General features: G+C 42.3%; 2 long non-coding RNA genes across 5 annotated transcripts; one reads left to right on the top strand and one right to left on the bottom strand.

Moving 5' to 3' along the window:
• The first annotated feature begins 4767 nt into the window (after positions 1-4767).
• LOC147262230 (uncharacterized) lies at positions 4768-6367 on the top strand. 2 transcript variants are annotated; one of them, XR_015112527.1, is made up of 4 exons: positions 4768-4917; positions 5460-5548; positions 5693-5830; positions 5968-6367. It is a non-coding gene; the product is annotated as an uncharacterized LOC147262230 (long non-coding RNA). The 2 variants fall into 2 exon arrangements; XR_015112526.1 differs by having other exon boundaries at positions 4768-5548.
• A 10000-nt stretch (positions 6368-16367) lies between these two features.
• LOC147262229 (uncharacterized) lies at positions 16368-17667 on the bottom strand. Of its 3 annotated transcripts, none has more exons than XR_015112523.1 (4): positions 17570-17667; positions 17143-17225; positions 16764-16900; positions 16368-16384 (listed from the first exon to the last, which is right to left on the bottom strand). It is a non-coding gene; the product is annotated as an uncharacterized LOC147262229 (long non-coding RNA). The 3 variants fall into 3 exon arrangements; XR_015112524.1 differs by having other exon boundaries at positions 17143-17222; positions 17570-17665; XR_015112525.1 differs by having other exon boundaries at positions 17143-17219; positions 17570-17635.
• Between the last annotated feature and the right edge of the window lie 5074 nt (positions 17668-22741).

Below are 22741 nucleotides of genomic sequence, written 5' to 3'. Positions count from 1 at the left end.
TCAGGTGTCTCAGAGCTGGGAGACAGGTTCCCCCCAGCAATAAGATGAGTAATCTCACTCCTGAACTAGATCCCATCACAGATCTTATACATGTTGAGTGGTGATGCCTGTGGCGCATAGACAGTGCTAGCGCCATTGACATTCACCCAGTAGTGTTGGATCCACACCACGCAGTTGCCCAACGCCTTATCAAAGACCTGGATACCCAACTACACCAACCTGGGCCTGATAGGGTGTTTGCTGAGTTGAGGCATCAATGGTTCTGAAGGGAAGGTAGACTATGCAGAAGCAGCAAAGAGCTTGTGCTGGTTGTATGAAGTGGAGAGAGAAGCCAGTAGTGCCAAATATGGCAGATCTGCCCTCTGCTCGTCTGCGGCTGCTCAAGCCTCCATCCTTTTCTACAGGTGTGGACTGCTTTGGGCCATACATGGTCAAGGCTGGAAGATGAAGTGAAAAGCACTGGGGGATTATTTTCAAGTGTCCAACTGTCACAATTTGCAAAAACTGGCAGACCCAAAAGCAGACAAACAATGAAAGTTCAAGGGTGTTTATTTGAACTAAAGCTGAAGATAGGAGGTGGCGGTGTAGACCAGGGGTGGACACGAGCAGGCGGGCAGGCGGGCAGGCAAGGCAGTTGGTGGTGCAGTCGCTGAGGGGAGGCAGAGAAAGAAGTCAAAAGTCACAAGAGGCAAAAAGTCACAGGGATAAAAAAAATGGATTTCCAAAAAATACAAAAAGAGCAGAGATTCTCTAGAGCTAATAGGCTAAAACTAGAATTGGCTAGTAGCGTTACCACACACGGGAATTGGTGCAACGATCTGGCATCGCAGGCAGGGCAGATCAAACACTTATAGGCTTCCAGTGACGAGCTGATGGCAGGCAGGTGAGGACGATGAGGGAACTGGAACCAGGTGCGCCTGCTGGAAGCCGGAGCCAAGCCACCGCCCAAAAACACACGCCCACTCACAAAACACAGACACTGACAGGGACTGTGACACCAACAATGCGCTGTGTGCACCTGGATCTGTTTACCAGCATTGACATGGATGCTTTCCTCCTTGCATTGAGATGGTTCATCGCACAAGAGACATCCCCTTTGAGGTCTTCTCTGACCAGGGGGACCAACTTCAGAGGAGTGGATAAGGTCTCAAGGACTTGAGAGAGGGTTTTGCAGTGATGAAGTCTCAGCTGCAGGAGGTGCTTGCAGAGAAACAGATTAAGTTCTGCATTAACCCACCAGTATCTTCCCACTTTGGTGGTGTTTGGAAGAGTGACATTTGTTCAGTCAAGAGATCCCTGGAGGTGGTCATAGGAGCACAAGTGCTTCAAGAAAAGGTTCTGCTTATGCTCCTCATTGAGGTAGAGGGCATCCTCAATGCCAATTCTTTAGGATATGTATCCTCTGATGTGGCTGATCCAGACCTGGTGACACCTGTTGTGCCAACTCAACCAGATCAAGAGATTCATTCTGAGATGTGACAATTAATCCACCTGAAGGAAAGACTTTCGGCCTGTGAGGCCAAACACCCCTTTCCAAAGCCTGAATTTGAGTGGCCACATGTTCTTGAAAAAAAGGGTCATAAAAGGGTTGTAAAATGGGTCTCAATCTGGTCATTGACCCCCCCCCCCCCAAGAACTCGTGCCCCCGCTTGACCGGAAGATCACGTGATGCACTGCTTCCCACGGGAAGTGACATCATCTGCCGGTCCACATAAAACTTCAGCGCAAAGAAGGTTCGACCTCTTCGGTGGTTTACAAGCTCTTCTGTACTTTTCAATCTCTTCGGTTCGCTTCAACCTCTTCGGCTCTCCTCTTTGAGCTGGCAGTGCAGCGATGATAGAGATATCCGCAAAGGACACCTCTACCCCCCTGTCCACTAGTCCAGAAGCCACCGTTGAGCCACGCAATCCGCGTGAACTGATCCCTGGTGAAAGAAAGCTCATTCCAGCTTCTTCACCCTTTCTACCAGTCAACTCCAGCAGATCCTGCAGGCTGCCCCACCGCTGCTCTGCTGCCCTCCGAATCGAGCCGACCCACGCTCTGGATCAATGGAGATCGAATCCCTTACCGCTCCACCGGGTCAAGTAAGGATTCCTTTAACTAGGCATTTTCTGGGCAGAGAAATAGCTTAGTTGTGTTTGTATAATGTCTATGAATGTCCTGTTTATGTGACAGAAGTCCTGTAATTAGCAGATACTATTACATAGAATTATACGGTATTTATTGACGTTAGTTAGTAATAACTGTAACATTTCAAGAAGGTGATACCTGTTATTAATTCTGCACAATACTGCACAAGTGTGTTAACACACGCATTTTTGGGTTTACTTCTGTCCTTTCCTCTCTCTATCTCTCTCTCTCTCTCCCTTCCGCTAAGCACTCAGCTTAGTAATTAACCGCTCCATATTTCATACCTCCACTGTGCTAACTAGCGGCTAGCTAGCCTCAGCTAACTAGCCTAGCTGCTAGCCCTGCTGCAACGCTAACTGGTTGCTAAGCAACCAGACTCCCTCTCCCCTCCTCACTCTCTCTTCCATATACACACACACACTCCCTCACTCTCTCTCACACACACACATTATCACTTTTGGTTAGATAAACCGTTATACCAACGTGTTGCTGATTGATTGATGCACTGTGTTAACAAATACATTTTTATTATAAGAGAGAAGTCGTAGTGTCTTTTGTGTACAAAACTTGTGGTCACGTGTCTAAGCAATAGCCAGTACTTGGATCTCATCCTTCAAACATCAGAGCTATCCTTAGGAAGTTAATGTTACAGAATATTGACTGTTTAGTAGATAAACTCTGTTCGAGACTGATAACTTTTACAAGTTTGGTCATATTTTAGTTTCCCTGAACTCATCAGGGTGGTTCCCCAAATAATTAATATTTAATATTAATTAATAATTTATTTAATAATCGATAATTATATCCATAATTATCGATTATCATTCATTTTGACCAATTTGCTCTTCAGCGCACAACACACCTAATATGTTGTTGATGTGTTGGCTGGATGCCTACCTCCCACAAGTCACCTATGCTTCCGACACCCTCACCAGGAGGCACTGGCGTCACTGCCAGATGATGACAGATCACTTCTGGATACAGTTCAAACTCACAGAGGTGGCGGCAACACACAGATCATCTACCCAAGAACAAAGTTGTGATTATTGTCAATCCTAAACTTCCACATGCTCACAGACCGATGGCGTGGTTGGTACAGCTGTTGGCTCTTCCAGAAGACAACCCTGATTAAAGGACATTTGTTGTGGGAATTTACGTTTTATTTCAAAATAGCCATGCTGTTTAGGGGGGCGGCGGCGGCTGTATTTTCCCTTCTAGAGTGTTAAGTGCATGTCAATATGTTAATTAATTTAAATTCTGTTCATATGTTATTTCATCATTTTGATCAGGCATCATTGAGTTAGCTTGAGTTAGCCCCTTAGCCCCTGAATGCATGGCCATAGTAAAGAGTTGGTGTGTCCCAAAATCGCATACTTCCATACTACACGCTTAAAATTTTGAGTGTACTCAACTCAAAATGGAAAAAGTATGGATAGTATGTGAAAAATGAATATGCAAAAGTACCCGGATGATGTACTCAAATCAGTCAAGATTTTGAGTATGCGACTGTGGACACTCACTGCACTCATTTCATCATAAAAATGGCAGTGGACAACTGTGGTGAGAGTTGGTCGACTGACATGTTAGCTTTGTACAAATGTACGTAATAAGTTGTTTTTTAAACATGTTCTTTTCACCAAGCGCCGCCAGCTCTTGTCACTTTGAGTATTTTTGTGGTGTAACCTCTTGTCCTTTGCCGCGAACGGTATTGCGAATGCTAATATTAGTTAGCTGATAGCTGCCAGGTTCCGAAGTGTTACCCGTGGCAAATACAAATAACCAGTGGGCCAGCAGAGCCTGCTCAGGGACTATAGGGCTAGAAGCACAGACTCTGACATTTTAAGTTATTGGTGTATTTTAGCTGCGGCGGCACACTGGGGTGCTTTCTTGGTTGCCTCAGTTTGCCGCACTGATATCAGTAAAGCCTTCATTTCATCATAAATAATAGCAAAATACGGCAGCTATTGTTGGCTAGCTAGGCTAGATAGCCTGTGAATAGAGGCAGTATCAGCCACAGAGGTTTGTCCGCAGCATATCATGTCATTATTTGGATGTTTACTTTTTGTTCGTCTGCTTCATTATATGTTTTGCTCTTTCTAGGGTCAGATGAGGAAACCAGGACACTTATTGCCTGGCGGAATCAGAAAACCTCCCTGTTCACCGGGAGGCATAATGCCACTCAAGTTATAATATTAAACTATTGTTACAAACTGTATGAAACGTTTTGTAAAATTTCCTGCCAGGGGGTTCATTGCAGAAAAGGGGCTGGAGGGAAGGGTTACCCCAGCCTGTATTAAAAAAAAAATATGGGAGAACTTAAAACAAAAATATAAGGTTGATTCAATGTGGCAATAAGTTGATTCTTTATGGTATGCACTCTTGGTACGCAGTCATTATTACATAATTCTAACTGTTTTTCTGCAATTTGCTGTCCTTTCTGCACAAGACCTCAAGTGCCCAAAAACTGGGGTCAGCATGGGGGGGTGAGACCACTGCTGCATCCTTGAAGTGATACTCGCTGATGGATGAGGCAATTAGGGACAGGCCGTCCATCACACCCCCTGTCCTCATTGCCTCACTGTCCCAGGCCCAGGATGGGGTGGTTGTCTCACCCTCTGTGGTCAGGAGGGGGCAGCTCCACAACTTCAACCCCGAAGAGGCAGCAGGTGGCAGCAGGTGGCTGTTGTGGAGGCTTTGAGTGAGCTGGGGGAAAAGGAGGCCCAGTTTGAGCCTGAGGCGAAAGAGCGGGAGGCAAGGTTTGAGGAGAAGAAGAGAGGATCTTGAGAGGTAAGAAAGAAGACACAGGGAAGGGAGGAGATGTGGAAGGAGATGAGAGAGAGGGATAAGCGGAGGTACGGGGATGGCTGCAAGGGAGGAATGTTTTTTTTATCACTTTTAGAGAATATCTTTTAAAAGTAGTGATATTTAAATAGTTTATCTTAAATTGTCTAGTTCTAAATGTTTAATATGTAAATAGTTTTTAATTTCTCTGTTCTGCATGATAAATGTTCAGACATGAGAAGGGAAGTGTAAGTGATGTTTTAAAGCAGATTGAAAACTGAACACATAACAATGCAAAGGAACATAACAAAAGGACATTTTTAATATGAGACAATACGAGTAATCGGACAATGTGAGTTCTGTGCCATATACGCTGAACTATTAACATCAGTTTTGGTCTATGTACACTGAACTATTTACATTAAATTAGTTTGGGGGGTATTTACAGAATCTATTTGCATTCAAACAGAAGTAATGACTTGACATTTTCCACTTAACCATTGGTGTCACACTGCACAGCCATCCTGTGCCTGTCCTCTGCTCCACAGATGGCGTCCGGAGGTGCTGACTCTGGGAGGTCCCCTGCTACTTCTTCCACATCATCTGCATCTGGCTCCAGCAAGTCCCCATTGCTGAGGTAAATTTTGTAGAGGACTATGCAGCAGGTGATGACTTCCATCACAAAAGTAACATCTGCCTCCAGTGCCTTGAAGAAGATGGACCCCCACCTGGTTTTTAAAATTCCAAAAGCTCTCTCCACCATGCATCTGGTTCCTGACAGGTGGCCATGGAAACACACCTAGAGCTGGCTCTGGAGAGGCTGCCGATAGGGGGTGATGAGGGCCATGGGCTGCCTGAGGCAGGGGTAGCCATCATCACTCAGGATGCAGAAGCCTGGCAGAGGATATTTCTGCTGCAGGTAATTAGGGCTGTGCTTCAGCACTGTGGGGTTGTGTGGTGACCCAGGGAAGCCCACAAAAATGTCAATAAACTTGGCTGTGTGATCACACACAGCCTGCAACTGAACTGAACTGAGTGAAATAGTTTTCTTTACAGATAACAGGGTGTATGCAGGGATGGTGGCTTCACCTGCACATGGCAGCCATCAATGCTACCAACAACCTTATTGAAGGCTGTTGATCCAGCCAACCTGGCAAAACCAGCACCAAGGTGAAAAGGTCCTCCACTGAGGGAAGGCAGACAACCAGTGGGAGGAGGGTCTCGATCTTCCGGATGGTTTTGAGCAGGGTTAGGGCATGGCAAAGGCTCTGGCCAAAACACGGTAAGAGGTCCCACTGGCCAACCAGAATAAGAAGACCAGGGCCTCGATGATGGGCCCCCAGCCATGGTCCATTTGGGTGCTGAGGACGGCCATCAGAGCCCTGAAGGACTCTCTGGTGAGGCGGAAGTCTGGGCGCAGGTCACTTTCCTAATCACAGTACATTGCCAGGAGTGTCACTGCGGCATTGACCTGGCAGTATAACCTTGGGGGGTGGAGGCTGAGGAAAAGACAAAAAAGTTTGAAATAAAATCTGTTTGATTTATATTAATGGTTATGTGTTGTTTTTTTTTGTACTTTTGAATCTGAATGCCTAAACCCTCACAGTTACTTCAGTAACATGCTGATCTAACACTCATGCTTCAATATTCATGATGTAATTTGTGTAACAATGGGCCAGTCAGTCAAACTATTGCAATAAAAAAGTCATAATTATAATACTTATGTATTTTTACTGTTTCGTAGTTTGACTTGTATAGAGTAATCTTTAAATTAAATAAAGGGGGGTTGAAATTCTGTGTGGACATGGGTTTGAAAAATGACTTGTCACCAAAATGTTTTGCTAAATAGATAACACAAATAAACGATACATACTGTTGCATCTTCAGCCAATAGAAGGAGGACATTGCATTGTCGGCGCCAATTGTGGCATAATAATGTGCGATGACCATTCATTTTGCTGTTTTACTTCAAAAACCGACAAACAAGCACAGACAAAACGTGGCGGTAATTATGCTGATGCAGTGCTAGCCGGTCACAAATCGGCGTAGAACATCGTGTTGTCATGTCTGATGAGTGCACAGCGCGGCAGTACCCTCGCGGCAGTACCCTTGAAACTCACGCACTGCGCGACTGAGTACAGAGTATGCTTAGGATACTCAATTTAAAAATTTTTAAGTATGCAGTATGGAAGTAAGCATGGAAGTACATACTGAGTCAGTGTTGACTGACTCTCACCACAGCTGTCTGCTGCCATTTTTATCGATGAAATGAGTGCAGCGAGTGTCCACAGGTCCACACTAAAAATGTTGACTCATTTGACTACGTCATCCAGGTACTTTTGCATACTCAATTTTCGCATATCCATACTTTTTTTTTCCATTTTGACATGAGTACAGGGCCGTTGTTACTTGCCATACCTTGACTGGTGTGGAACGAACGGAGCAGGGGCGTTGTTTGGGTATGGCAGGTGTGGCACGAACGGAGTATGCTACTGACACTCCTAGATTAACCCCTTGGGGACCGGGGACTTTTTTGCAGCGTAGCTGGACGACATAATTCAGTCCTGTTCTAATTCTCGCGGACTGATTCGTGACGATGATCTCTTCTGATAACGCCTCTCTGCTGCTCCTCTCTGTCTGGCCCGTGCTCAGCGCACTGCATGCAAACATATAAAGGAGTTTCTGAAGTGAGACCTCTAAGGATAAACGATCTTTGGGGCTGTTTGTGCATGTGATTACCGCAACGTCACTACCACTACGTCACGACCACTACGTCACTACGCATGAACATAGCGCGAAAACCACACACTGGGGCTGCGTCCGAATTGCCAAGTGACAACCTACGTCGTACTGCTTCGACCTACCGCTACAGCCTACTTCTACAACCTAAACATGGCGGCACCATTCAGACACCCTAGAAGATTGGTGGTGAAGCACGACCTCTGCTGGCAGAGCACAGATACCGCAAATATGTAGACGGCACCAATCACCACAGGACACCAAAACTGTCCTACTACACTCCACTCGAGCGCACTTTTCATTCATTCTCTATTATTAAGCACATTAACGCACCTGTAAAGGTGTGTTCACACCGCGTTGCGTTTGATGTGAACACATAAACAATGACTATAAAAGTTTGTGTTGCATAAGAATGTGAGACTGTTGGTGGCGCAAACTTGTCCACATCACACCACAAGTCCACAAGTTTTTAGAGCAAGAAGAAGTCCGCGGTGCATTGTGGGCCATGGGTAGCTCCGTAGGATGCACCTGAACCGACCTACAATATGGGCGAGTTTAGGCTGGAATTTAGGTTGCGAAGTAGGTCGCAACTCGCGCCAGTTGTGGTTTCGGACAGCCTACGACCTACTCTGCGACCTACGATCCAACCTACTTGGCAATTCGGACGCAGTGTACGAATTCCCCGGGTCACTACCAGGAAGTCGCGTTTGTTTATGTTCGGGTTTCAGCAGAAAAGCTCCAATCCTCTGGACTGTATAAGGTAACCTCCCATTTGTCCGACGCTCCATCAGTGTCCAACAGACAAACAGCCAACAACAAACAAACTGACCAGTTTCCTTCTTGAGTCAACCAGTGGCCAGAGACAGGGTAATGAAAATAGGAGGATGTTCTTTGAGGTTGTTGATCAGGTCAGAATGGAATTCACATGCTGCTTCCCTGAGAATGAGGATCTCATATCCTCCCTCCAAGCTTTTGATAGGAACTCACCTAAGTTCATGGATCCCTGCATTGTTAAAGACTTTGCCCGTCTCTATGAGAGCCATATTGACTCAACACAGCTCCAGACCCAGTGCCACTCAGCTCAGGCTTTTTTGACTTTTGACAAGATGATGATGATGATGGTGATAGCATTCTTGCCTCCCTCTCAAAACTCAGCACTCTGCCTGTTGCTTTCTCAGAGGTACTGAAGCTTTTTAAGATTGCGGCTACATTGCCCATCTCTACCGCCTTCAAGAGCGCTTCTTCTCCGTGCTCAATAGAGTAAAAACTTATTTGAGGACCACTATGGGGGATGAAAGGCTCACCCACCCTATGCTCATGGCTGTAGAGCAGAAATTGGTGAAATCCTTAAACGTGGATGATCTAGTGGATGATTTTGCCAGGTTGAAACCCTGCTGGTGCCCTCTGATGGATTGATGATTATCAGGTATTTTTTTTTAATGATTATTTAAATATTATCCATATAATTGTGGTCTGATTTCATAAAGACACACTTATGAGTGCCAGGTTGACTGTCAGCTTGTCAGCTCTGGACCACCTACCTTACATGCTCTGTTTCAATCTTATTTTTATTGTTTCCATAGGAAAGAATGGAGGAATCACAAAACAGGAATTTAACATTTCTAACCTGTGAATATTACATGAATTATCAACCATTTGTAAGAAAAGTCATGTAGTGTCCCTTTATATAATGGACATCTGCTTCATTCTTTTATTAATTCTGATTATCAACTGTCCTTTTACATAAAAGTACAAAATGAATATGAATCGTTATGAAATAAAAATGCAATTTATTCCGAATCAACATCAAAATAAGAGTTGCTTCACATTAACACTCTCAATTAGTGATGTTTGATACCACAGATTTCCTTTCCAATCTGATACTGAGTAAAATTCAGGCTGATATTAGCGATATCAATACCATCCATCCATCTATCTATCCATCAATCCATTTTTTTTCCACGTATCTTGTTAAGGGGAGGGCGGCTTTTGGGCGAGAGGCCGGGTACACCTAGGACAGGTCGCCAGTCGATCACAGGGCCAACATATATAGACAGACAACCATTCACACTGATACCTAGAGAGAACTCACGCAGGCACACGGGGAACATGCAAAGTCCACACAGAAATATCCCGTGCCCGAGCCGGGACTCAAAACTGAAACCTTTTTGCCTTGAGGCGACAGTGCTAACCACTGCACCACCAGGCCACCCCAAAAACAAAATACAAAAATTAAACTCAATGTCTCATTTCCCTTTCTTACTTTCTTACATCTTTCTTACAAATGCATCACTCAACCATCTTTTGTCATTAGTGGGTGGTGTTTCAGTGTGGACTTGCTCCTGATTTAATGCTTGCACTGTCCTCTTCAAAGTACAGTGAGAGTCCCCTGGGAGCACTGTGAGGGTAATGTTTTTTGACTTCTCCAGCGCTTTCAAAACCATCCATCCATCTCTGCTGCTGGGGAAAATGGAGGAGCCAGGTGTTGACTGACATCTGGCTGCTTGGACAATTGACTACCTCTCTGACGGACCACAGTATGTGAGGACGAATGGCTGTGTGTGATGGAGTAACCTGCAACGTAGCTCTCCATTCAAGTCAAGTCAAGTCAATTTTATTTGTATTGTGGCAAATCACAACAAAAGTTATCTTATGTTAGTACCATACTCCTTCAAAGAACTTACACCCTACATTTCTCAATGAGCAAGCACATCCTGCAACAGTGCCAACAATAACCTTCTGTTTAAGGGGCAGGAACATCGAGCAGATCCAGGCTCAATGTGGAAGGCCTTTTGCTATGACCGGTTGGGGGAGAAGAGAGCACGAGGGTGGGGCAGAGACAAAGACTGATAGTGGAGGAAGACAGATACACAGAAGGAAAGAGAGGGACAGAGATAAAGAGTGAGAGAAAGGAAAGATACTGATGGGCAGGCGGGGAAATGAGCAGGTGGAGCTACCGGTGGAAGCTTGAGCCTCATCAGGTCTGTAGCCTCCTCCAGCAGCACCCGGGATCTGGGATGCGGGGAGCCCGAAGGCTCCGGAGAAGAAGACGAGTTAGTAACACATATGAGTATGATTTATATATAACACACATTGTGGGACAGAGAGGAAAGAGAGGAGGAGAGAGAGGTCCAGTGCACCATGGGAGATCCCCCAGCAGTCTAAGCCTATAGCAGCATATCTAAGGGCCAGCCTAAACAGCCCTAACTATAAGCCTGATCAAAAAGGAAGGTCTTAAGAGAGGGAAGAGACTGATGGACAGATGGGGACGAGAGCAGCTGGTGGCTGCTTGAGCCTCTTCAGGTCTGTAGCCTCCTCCAGCAGTACCTGGGATCTGGAATGTGGGGAGCCTAAAGGCTGCAGAAAAAAGTTGAGTCAGTAACATATGAATATGACTTATGTATAACACATACAGGAGGACAGAGAGGAAAGTGAGGAGAAGAGAGGAGTCCAGTGCACCATGGGAGATCCTCGAGTCTAAGCCTATAGCAGCATATCTAAGGGCTAGCCTAAGCAGCCCTAACTATAAACTTCAAAAAGAAAGGTCTTCAGTCTGCTCTTAAATGTAGAGAGAGTGTCCATATCCTGGACCGAAACTACATTTTACATTTAGAAACTCTAGGAACCACAAGTAACCCAGCATCCTGGGGGCGAAGGGTTCTTGCTGTAAACTTGGGACCATGAGCTCTGTCAAATATGCCTGATTGGTGAGGACTTTGTATGTTAGAAGAAGAATTTTGAATTTTATTCTGAATTTGAGAGAAGCCAATGCACAGAAGCCAGTACAGGAGAGACATGGTCTCTTCCACCAGTTCTCATCAATATGTGGGCAGCAGCGTTTTGGACCAGCTAGAGAGTCTTTAGGGACCTATTGGTGCAGCCTGATAGGAGGGAATTGCAGTAATCCATCCTGGAAGTGACAAAAGCATGGACTAGTTTTTCTGAACGTCTTTGAGACAGGATGGGTCTGATCTTAGCAATGTAACGTAAATGAAAGAAAGCAGTCCTACAGATTTGCTTAATGTGGGAGTTAAAGGATAGATCCTGATCAAAGAGAACTCCTTGGTTCCTTACAGTAGTGCTGGGGGTCAGGGTGATGCCATCCAGGTTATTTGTCTCATTAGATAGGGTGTTTCTAAGGTGTTTGTCCCCAGCACAATAACTGCAGTTTTGTTAGAGTTTAACAAAAGGAAATTATGGATCATCCAAGTTTTTATTTCCCTTCGACAAGCCTCCAGTGTACTCAGCTGATTTGTTTCATGTGGATGCATTGATAAGTACAGCTGTGTATCATCTGCATAACAGTGAGAGTTAATGAATGAATTCCTTATAATGTGACCTAGAGGAAGCAGGCATAGGGTGAAGAAGAATGGTCCAAGCACAGACCTTTGTTGAACATCATAACTGACTACAGTGGTTCCAGAGGGATTATCATTAGCTAGTGCATACTGAGATCAGCTGAGTAAAAATGACCTAAACCAGTTTAGTGCAGTTCCTTTAATGCCATGACATGTCACAGTCTTTGTAAAAGGATATGGTGGTCAATGGTATCAAACGCTGTTCTGAGATCTAATAAGACCAGCACAGAGACTAGTCCCTCTTCTGATACCAGTAAGAGGTCATTGGTAACTTTGACTAGTGCAGTTTTAGTACTATGTTGAACCCTGAAACCTGACTGGAAATCTTCCAATAGGCTGTTGCTGTGGAGAAAGTCACAGAGCTGTTTCGCAACTGCTTCCTCCAGAATTTTGGAGAGACAAGGAAGATTTGATATTGGTCTGTAATTGGCCAAAATTTCTGGATCCAGGATTGCTTTTTTGAGAAGGGGTTGAATTACTGCTTCTTTAAAGGACTGTGGGACATAACCAGATAACAGTGACACATTGATCATATCTAAGAGAGAAAGGCTAACTAGGGGTGGAGAGTCTAGAGGAGGAAATTACTGTACTATGCTCATGAAGGCTAATGGGAGAAAAACTATCAGCGTATGTCTGGTCCTACAGTTACCTCTGGGGTTTCTGGAGTTATAGGTACCGTGTTCTCAGCAGATGGCAGGGGGAGAAGAATTTTCTCTCTAATAAGTAGAATTTTGTCATTGAAATCTTGTCCAAGAAATCTTTGCTACACAGGGAAACAGGAATACTCAATTCAATAGAGTTGTGGCTCTCTGTCAGTCTGGCTACAGTACTAAAGAGGAACCTGGGGTTGTTCTTATGTTCCTCGATTAGTGCCGATTAGTAGGCTGCTCTAGTTTTACGAAGGGCTTGCTTATAGGTCTTAACGCTATCTTGCCAGACTATATGTGACTCCTCCAGTTTTGAGGAGTGCCATATTCTCTCCAGTTTCTGAGTTTTGTGTTTAAGCTGTCTGATTGCAGAATTGTACCAAGGTGCTAGTTTCCTTAGATTTATAGTTTTATTTATTTTAGTGGGGCAATTGAGTCCAAAGTTGTTCATAAGGTTCCTGCTGCGCTATCTGTAAAATGATCAATTTGGGAGGGACTAAGGTTGACAACAGCGTCCTGTGTTACAAATGGGACATGAGACTGAATTTAGTGCCAATGAGATTGCCTCCTTAAATGTAGCTACGGCCTGATCAAACAAACATCTGGAAACTACAGTTTTCCTCAGTGGAGTGTAGTCGACTTGTAAAAATTCGAAAGTGATTAAATGATGGTCGGATAAAAGTGTGTTCAGTGGAAATACAACTAAATGTTCAGCTTCAATTCCATATGTTAGGACGAGGTTGAGGGTGTGTTGTGAGAGTGAGTGAATGGGTTCATGTTCAGGCTGATGGAAATAAACTGAGTCTAGAAGAGATATAAATGCAGTACACAGACTGTTATCAACATCCACATGAATATTGAAGTCACCTACAACAATGACTATCTGATTTGAGAACTAAACTGGATATGAACTCTGAGAATTCAGATAAGAATTCAGAGTAAGGACCAAGAGGGCGGTACACAATAATAAATAAAAGTGGCTGAAGTGTTTTCCAGGCTAGATGAGACAAACTGAGAATCAGGCTTTCAAATGAATTGAAACCTATTTTGGGTTTGGAATTTATTGTTCAACTTTTGTCAAAAATGGCAGCAACTCCACCTCCTCGGCCAGAGCCTCAAGGGATCTCAGTATTAATGTGACTGGGAAGAGTGGATTCATTTCGACTGACATACTCATCATCACTCAGCCGGGTTTCAGTGAGACAGAGCAGGTCAATATTATTATGAGATATGAATTCATTCAGTAATTCAGTTTTTGGCATCAGAGATCTGATATTTAATAGTCCACATCTAATTTTGATATTATAATAGGGATTTCTGATTGACTCCCCTACAAATAGAATTAGAGTGAACAAACTCACGTGGTTGGGGGACAGACATGGTATCTATGGAGTTTTGGGTGGGTAACTGCCCTGGTGGACGTGCAGAGAAGCGTGTAAGACGGCAGCTCTGCTTCCTTGTCTGATCTCTTGTCAGGGTTTTGGTTCTATTATAAACTGGGCCAGATTTCTACACTGAAAAAAATGTTTTGTTGAATGAACATAATTTTATTATTATGTTGCATGAAATAACTTCATCTGAAGCTAGATATTTCTATTATGTTGACTGAACTAATAATTTTTAAGTAAATTCAAATAAATGATATTATGTAACTGCTCCTCAATTATTTTGAGTATATTTTACTCAAATGTTCTTAGTAAATCCAATTAAACCTATTTCAAATGTACTTAAATAAATTAGGTTTGATTTTTAAAATATTTGTGCACTTTCAAATCAATTAAATTGTTTAAATACTATCTATTTTTATTAAGTTGATTCCAATGAAATATTTTTAGCTACCATACATCACACAGAACCACAAAATGTGTTTAGACAACCAACTTTAATATGGTACAAATATTTAACATCTCACATCAGAGCAGTCTAATGAGCCAAGAATATTATTCTCACATGAAAAACTGTACAAGACTTAGTGCATAGATCACAACACTGTTAACTTTAACAGATACATTAATGTTTGCAAAAGAAAAAAAATGTTGCTCTGATTGTGTAAACAACCATTAATAAAGAATAAACTGACACGTTAAGTGAAGTCTCCTGATATGCAACAAGACAGAAGGCATCGCTTGCTCTCAACATGTACAATACTTCTTATAAGACAAGAACTAGTGAAATGCAAAGTGCATAAACAACAATACTTTTTAGCTTTTAACCCGTTTCAAAAGCCTCTACGAAAGAGATCAAACACAAGAAAGGATAAACCCGCTAATCAAATACTGTTAACCATAACCATAAGGATGGAATGAACAATATATACTGACACTTTTGTGTAGTGTCCTGATCAGAGACTAGGCAGCAAAATATTTCTATCCCTGTTACATGTAAAGTGGTACTTACCCTTTATAGACCTTACTTTACAGCTTTTTTTTTGTTGCAAAAGTATACCTATGCTTTCAATTGAAAACATTACCCAGAGAAAAAAAACTTTCAAACTTTCAAAACCCAAACCATACACAGTGGGGCCACATCTGGAAAACATAACACAGGTTGCCTGACTCTGAATTGACTATTATCAAAAGGCAATGCTTCACTGAGGAAAATGAACTGTGGCTTTCATTTAAGTGCATATCCTGTCACTCTCTTGGATGCTGGCCTGAAACAGACAAGAGGTGATTCTTCATTACTGCTCTAACACATATAACTACCAGTAAGTTAGTTTGTTTGTTGCAATGTCCTCACCACTGGCTGTGTGAATACTTCCATCCCTTACAAAAGCATTTCTCATCTGTGTGGAACTCTTAGTGATGCTGCTTTTGAGATCACATCAACCATTCATTCCACAATTCACAAAAACACCAAACAAAACAACTGTGGCTGATGAATTCCTACAGTGCAATACCGATTTTGTTCTTTCGTCCATGGACTTTGGGAGAAAGCTTTTCTCCATCCATTCCCAAGAGTACTTTTTGAATGAATTCGTAACAGTGTCTCAGTTCCTTGGGGTAGGCCAGGTTCAATGCGTAGATCACTCCAAGCATCACTGCGCAAGCCTGGGCTGCAGATCCAATGTTGTCCAGGATGATCGCTCCATCAACAGAAATTCCGATGTCATCATGATGTCTAGGATCTCCATTTTCCTTGCTGATGACGTAAATGCCCATGGCCCACTTCTGCATGTCTGTCAGGATGGCATTTCCTTCGATGTCCTGCATATTTTAAGTAAATAGGAGAAAAGGGAAACATTAGAATGCTTTGCCACAAATAAACATTATTTTTACCATACATTGTACATCTGCACAACAGACATCCTCAGATTTCAATCAGGGCACTGTCCATTTGTGCATCAAGTGTTTTATGGGCACTGTGTTCCAAGGTGTGCTTTTGTGTTTCGACTCTATTATATCAGCAACAGGAACAAAACATTTTACTATACTGACTCGGACAGGTAAAGCAGCACAAGAAACATCACTACATGTCAAAGATTCTATAATGGTGCACTTTAACAGCAAATTATTCTTTTAAACACAACAGACACTCTGCTATACACTGAAGAGACCCAGTGGGGAGCCAAAACTACAGGACAAACAACTTCAAAATCTTAAATACAAGTTACATTCAGAACATTAAACTTAGCATATACTCATGGATCAGATGTCCATCATCCTCACCAAGGTAGAGGCAAAGTGCTCTAAGGACTGCTGCCCTTTTTGAATGAGCATCACTTGTAGCCTGTGTGAAGAGATTCCACTGATTAAAAACATTTCCAGGAACTAAAGTAATTACAAAACTATTTGAACTTTTCAACCCACGGTTATACTATAAATAACCTTATTCCTTTGATTATAAAATAATTGTGGTGTGGTTACAATATGTGACATGTACTGATGTATAGGATGAAAGCACTGTGCTAAGCATGGTCAAAAATCTTGCTCAGTGCAGGTGGTGTACATTAACTGTCCCACCAGAGAAAACAGGGTTGGTTTTACTACCATAACATGTAAACATGTAAAATATTTCTTTGGAAATGTGTCTTACATTAATGATCCAGGCTTTAATGAAACAGAATGTATTAAAGCACACATATAGACAACATAGAATGAACAGTTACCTCTTGTAAGATCTGCAGATGTTTGGCTAGTTTCTGGCCAGCGACACCTCCCTTTTTCTGGAAAACTGATGTCAGCTGAGGCTGAAGACTGTCCAGCCTGCCATGAAGGTTGTCTCGAGTGGATGTGTTGTAATTCGCTGAAATTCAGCATTTATTTGTTGCACATAAAAAGGCGGCAGAAGACAAAGAATTAACAGGAGCTAGCCAGACGCCGTTTTTTTAAAACATTGATCATGTAACACGAGTCTGCCTCAGTGGTAAACCGACGATAAATGCAGAAACATACAAAATGAGTGAGCCGCGGGATGGGACAGCATGTGAGTCGGACGTAGTTCGCTGAGAGACCGACTTAGAGGAGGTAACGGCCGCGCACACACACCTGCTACCTGTGCCGGTTGCCACACACAACACGGTGTGTATGGTGGACCGCAGCTTAGCCTCTGCCTCCGCCGCCTCCTCCTCCTCGGCGGCCGCCGCCCCGACACACACACACACACACACACACACACACACAAGTCCCGGGCCTTAACTGAATCAAAGTCCAACTGACTCAAGTTAAATTAAACTCACCATTTCTGATACCCCACCCGGAGCCGAGTTGATTCGTGTTTAGCCACATGAACAATCTAATATCAGGAGCATTAACAAGCTAACACATCCTCACATGGCTAGCTTAACCACCCGAATTAAATAGGCCCATAGCGGTAACTATTTGCGTATATAATCGTTTGAATAAAGTAAATAGGGCTTACACCGACCGTGGTGAAAGTTAAACTATTACATACCAATGATTTTTAAAGACTTACCCCAAACCATTCGGAATTCAGCCTGTGATGAGGGTTACGTTCTCCTGCAGTGTCCAGACTCCAGCGTGAATAGCGTAACTGACCTGCACCCCAAAATCCTAAAAAGGCGGTATGTTCTTGCGCATGCGCGAAGTTCAAACTCCAAACCGGATGGTATGCGCGATTTGGTTGCGCTTAATTTTCTCGAGCTACATTTAAGTAAATAAAATACGATGCTCATATTTTTGACAATATAGGTTGAAATTTCATATATTTTATAAGCAGAGTTAAATAACACAACTATTTCTATTAAAATATGCTTAATTAATATCAGCAACATTTACTAGGGGTCAAAATCCCTTTTTTCAGTGTAGAAATGAGAGCAGCTCTGTCCAATGTGGGATGACAATGCCGTCTCTCCGAACCAGACTAGGTCTTCCCCAGAAAGTTTTCCAATTGTCAATGAAGCCCACTTGGTTTGCTGGACACCACCTCGACAGCCAGTGGTTTAACAATGACATGTGGCTAAACAAGTCATCGCTGGCCGGATTAGGCAGGGGTCCAGAGAACACTATGGAGTCTGACATCATCTTTGGAAATGTACACTCAATATTAATTTTGGTGACCTCTGACTAGCATAGTCAGATGAAACAGAAAGTGAGGTCACAGGCTTACTGCAACAAAGGTAGAGGAGGACACTGTATTCAGACCCACAGAGCACATTGCTGTTCCCCCTCTTCACTGCAGACTTCAACTACAGCTCTGTCACCTGCAGAAGTTCTCTGATGACTCAGCCATCGTTGGCTGCATGTCAGAGGGGGATGAGCAGGAATACAGAGGGGTCATCACTGACTTTGTGGACAGGTGTGAGCAGAACCATCTGCTGTTGAACACCAACAAGACCAAGGAGCTTGTGATTGATTACTGTAGGGAACCTCCCCCACACACAGCTGTGAACATCCAGGGCTCTGACATTGAGATAGAAGACTCATTCAAGTACCTGGCTGTTGACATGAGCAATAAACTGGACTGGACTAATAATAACAATGCCCTCGACAAGAAGGGTCAGAGTCACCTCCACCTGCTGAGGAGACTGAGGTCCTTTGGGGTTAGCAAGGCTTTACTCCAGACTTTTTTCTAATACTGTGGTGGCCTGTGCAGTGTGGTATGCCATTGTGTGCTGGGGAAGTGGACAAACTGATGAGGAGAGTCAACTCTGTCCTGGAGTGTCGATTGGATTCCATCCAGGAGGTGGTGGACAGAAGGATGTTGGCCAAGATGACATCCATCATGAACAACACCCCCCCCCCCCCCCTTTACTACACTGTGGAAACCCTGAGCAGCTCCTTCATTTCCAGACTGCTGTACCCTCAGTGGAAGGAGTGGTAATGCAGGTCATTCCTGCCTACATTCATCAGGCGGTATAACGGCACCCAGTGAACATTCACATTCACGTGTCTGTTTTCAGCAATGTGCAATGATGATGCAAAGAGATATTCTTATTTGTTCATACTTCATATAATTTTTTTGTAATTGTCCAATATAAATATTGATATGGATTTATTTTAGTTTTTCTTATTTCATAAATATTTTTTTCTTTTAAATTTATATTATCCTTCTCTCTGTAAATACTGCTGAAACTACCCTAAATTTCTCCATTGTGAGATAATTAAAATATTTTTATTCTTATTCTTTAACAGCTAGTCTATGTAAGCCATTTTAAATACGGTAATCTTTTCTTTAGGAAACATTACCTGGATAAATTTCTTTGTCTATCTGATATTATGACAGTGATACACATATTACTCCTGGCTAAACACAGGCAGCTATTTGAAGCATATATTTATATAGTTACTTGTTTTGTAACCATAGCCGCTTAAAGCTCCATCATATTTTCTCCCTCTGTACCTGGATAGTGCCTGCCTGCACTGAAGGACCCTGCCAGAAATGTTTGTTTTTTCCTAGCAGGGGCAGCAGCACCTATGCTTGTGCTGCTCTCCTCTTCTGCCTGCCTCATTGTAAATGCCTCGTTTTTAACGTTGTGGTTTAACCTTAGATGTTTCACAAGGTTTGTTGTGGTGCTAAAACTCTTTACTATTTTACCACAAACATTGCAAAGTACATCTTGGCTGTAACTGTGTTTGCGATCTGCTATCTCATCACATGTCAAATAGAATCGACCCAGCATAAGTGAACGAGCATACTGCGTGCCTCTCTACTTATTCACTATGCACTTACCCAGGCGGAAGAAAAATATTTCCTCCCAACCACATATTATTTAGACAAGATCTCAATAGTTTAGTTACTTCCCACTGTGTTCCTGTTAATGATACACATTACCTCAAATGATGGGAGTATCAAAAGTATGGATATTTTGATATGAGAATCAATTTTAGAGCATAAAGGTCTGGTATAGAAAGTATCGACATTTCAGAATTGATCCGCACATCACTACTTTTCTTCAGTTGAGCACAGAGGTTAACAGTGGTGAATATGTGTTGTTGCTGAATTTGTTTCTGATTCACTCAAGATATAAGCACAAGAAGGCCAGATTTGTCTTCATTTCTTGTTGCATATTATTTTATTTACCTTATATAATATTTATTTTTACTTGTACAGAATTTGTACTTATTTATAATATGTTTCTGTTGGAGTTGCACCTCAATTTCATTGTATCTGACCTTGATGACAATAAAGGCATTCTAAATTCGATTCTAAAATAGCCCACTAGAAAATTCAAGCTGTATTTATTGAAGGACTTTTGGACGTTGACCGTCTGTCTTTTAATTTGTGAAGATTAATATGAATTAAATTAAAAGATACCAGATTTTATGACAAGCTGGCATATACTGTAAAATTACCCAAACCCACAGTTATCCTACTGCCATGTACTTTTATCCAAAATATGGTAATATGCTGTTAATTAACTCACAGTAGATGCCTTGTAAAATAAACCAAATAATAAACTAATAATAGACTAGTTCTCCTTATGCACTGTATTAAAAAAACAACAACAACTGTATTCTACTGTTAGATAAATTACAGTATATAAACACTGTAAAGTAACCACAACACCCACTGTTATCCTACGGTCACACATTGTTATCCAAAATACAGTAATATACTGTTAAATTAAAATACGGTATATGGAATGTAAAATATCAATAAATTACTGGTGTCCCTGCAGCCAGTAATTTACTGTTATTTTACAGTGAAATTCATTCCAGTGTATGCTGCACAGTCCATCCATTACAACTAATTGTGATAAGGACATAGTGGTAAGCTGGTGGGTGTCAGCTCCCTAAAGCACACAAAGAGGAGAGAGGGACGTCTATCCTCTTGTTGTGTTGTGAAGAGGATGTCAGATAAGTGTGTTTCCCCCCAAAAGTTGGCTTCTCCTTTTATGGATTTAAGAAAAAGAAAACATCTCAATAATATTCTGTTAAATGAGAAACAGAAACTGAGGCTGTTCTTTCCTCTACCTTTGCTTTGAATATATTCTCAGCTTTCAGAAACAAAGCTACTGGTGATTACTTAGATCAGAAAAAACTTGAGATGATTTATGCAACAGCAAAAAGACAAACAGTACATTCTTCAATTCCTCATGAAGTTTCTGTTCTGCACGTCATAGCTCTGTTTTTGTTTTTGTTGCTGCAGCATCATGTTACTCCACTTCCAGGAAAGGCATCAGTTCCACTGTTGACAAGTGGTTGTACACACTTTCTTGGAAATAAGAGTTGCGTATGCATATCTGAGGGAAGTTCAGGTGTATTTGTTATCAGTGAATGTGTCACAACACCAGTCAACTTAGATAGAGGAACATTGGTTGGGCTTGGACTCCAAAACCCTCAATAATGAAGCAAAAAAATCTGAGTTGCTGAGTAATAACATACATGTTTAGAGTTGTAATTTTCAGTATCAAACCCACTTAACACAACTGAAACAGAAACAAAAGTGATGGAGGTGGGCATTCTCATAATGAAACCTATTCTTTCATTCAGATCAGTTCATGTTTAATGTGTTCCCGTGTCTGTTTGGGGAACTGGATATATAATTCTACACTGGTTGGTCCTGTCCTTGGGCCTCATTTACAAATCTGTGACCAGAAAACCTGACAACGGATGGCTTATGGATGAAACACAGAAACTGTATGCCCACAAAAATATCCTGATTTATAGTGTTGTGCGCTGAAGAGCGAATTCGTCAAAAATAATGAAATTGATAATTATGAATATAATTATCGATTACTACATAAATGACTAATTAATATTAAATATCAATTATGCGGGGCACCACCCTGATGAGTTCAGGGAAACTATAATACGACCGTACTTGTAACAGTTATCAGTCTTAAACAGAGTTTATCTACTAAACAGTCAATATTCTGTTACATTAACTACCAAGGGACAGCTCTGATGATTGAAGGATGAGATCCGAGCACTGGCTATTGCTTAGACATGTGACCACAAGTTCGTACACAAAAGACACTACTACTTCTCTCATGAAATAAAAATATATTCATTAACACAGTGTATCAATCAATCAGCAACACGTTGGTACAACTGTTATCTAACGAAAGACACAAGTGTGTAATATGTGTGTGTGTGTGTGCGTGTGTGTGTGTGTGAGTGAATGAAGAAGGGGAGGGGGGGGGAGTATGGTTGCCTAGCAACCAGTTAGCGTCGCAGCAGGGCTAAAAGCTAGGCTAGTTAGCCGAGGCTAGCTAGCCGCTAGTTTGCACCGTGGAGGTAGAACTTACGGAATGTTAATCACTAAGCGGAGCGCTTAGCAAGAGAGAGAGAGAGAGAGAGAGAGAGAGAGAGAGAGAGAGAGAGAGACAGAGAGAGAGAGAGAGAGAGAGAGGAAGGAAGGAAAGAACAAAGATGAACCCAAAAATGTGTGTGTTACCACACTTGTGCAGTATTAATAACCGGTAACAACTTCTTGAGAGGTCACGGTTATTAATAACTAACATCAATAAATAATATATAATGCTATGTAATTTCTGCTAATTACAGGACTTCATCACATAAACAGAGCATTCATAGACATTATACAACACACTAAGCTATTTCTCTGCCCAGAAAATGCCTAGTAAAGGGAATCCTTACTTGACCAGTTTCAGAGAGCAGAATTGAGGATCAAATCTTGGTTCTGGTATTTCTACATACCTGTGGGCAACATACACCAAAC

The sequence above is a fragment of the Aulostomus chinensis genome, chromosome 4, assembly GCF_037954235.1.
Source record: "Aulostomus chinensis isolate RoL2024-O1b breed Wild chromosome 4, RoL_Achi_v1.0, whole genome shotgun sequence".
Taxonomy (NCBI): domain Eukaryota; kingdom Metazoa; phylum Chordata; class Actinopteri; order Syngnathiformes; family Aulostomidae; genus Aulostomus; species Aulostomus chinensis.
This window is presented reverse-complemented; position numbering and strand designations above follow the sequence as displayed.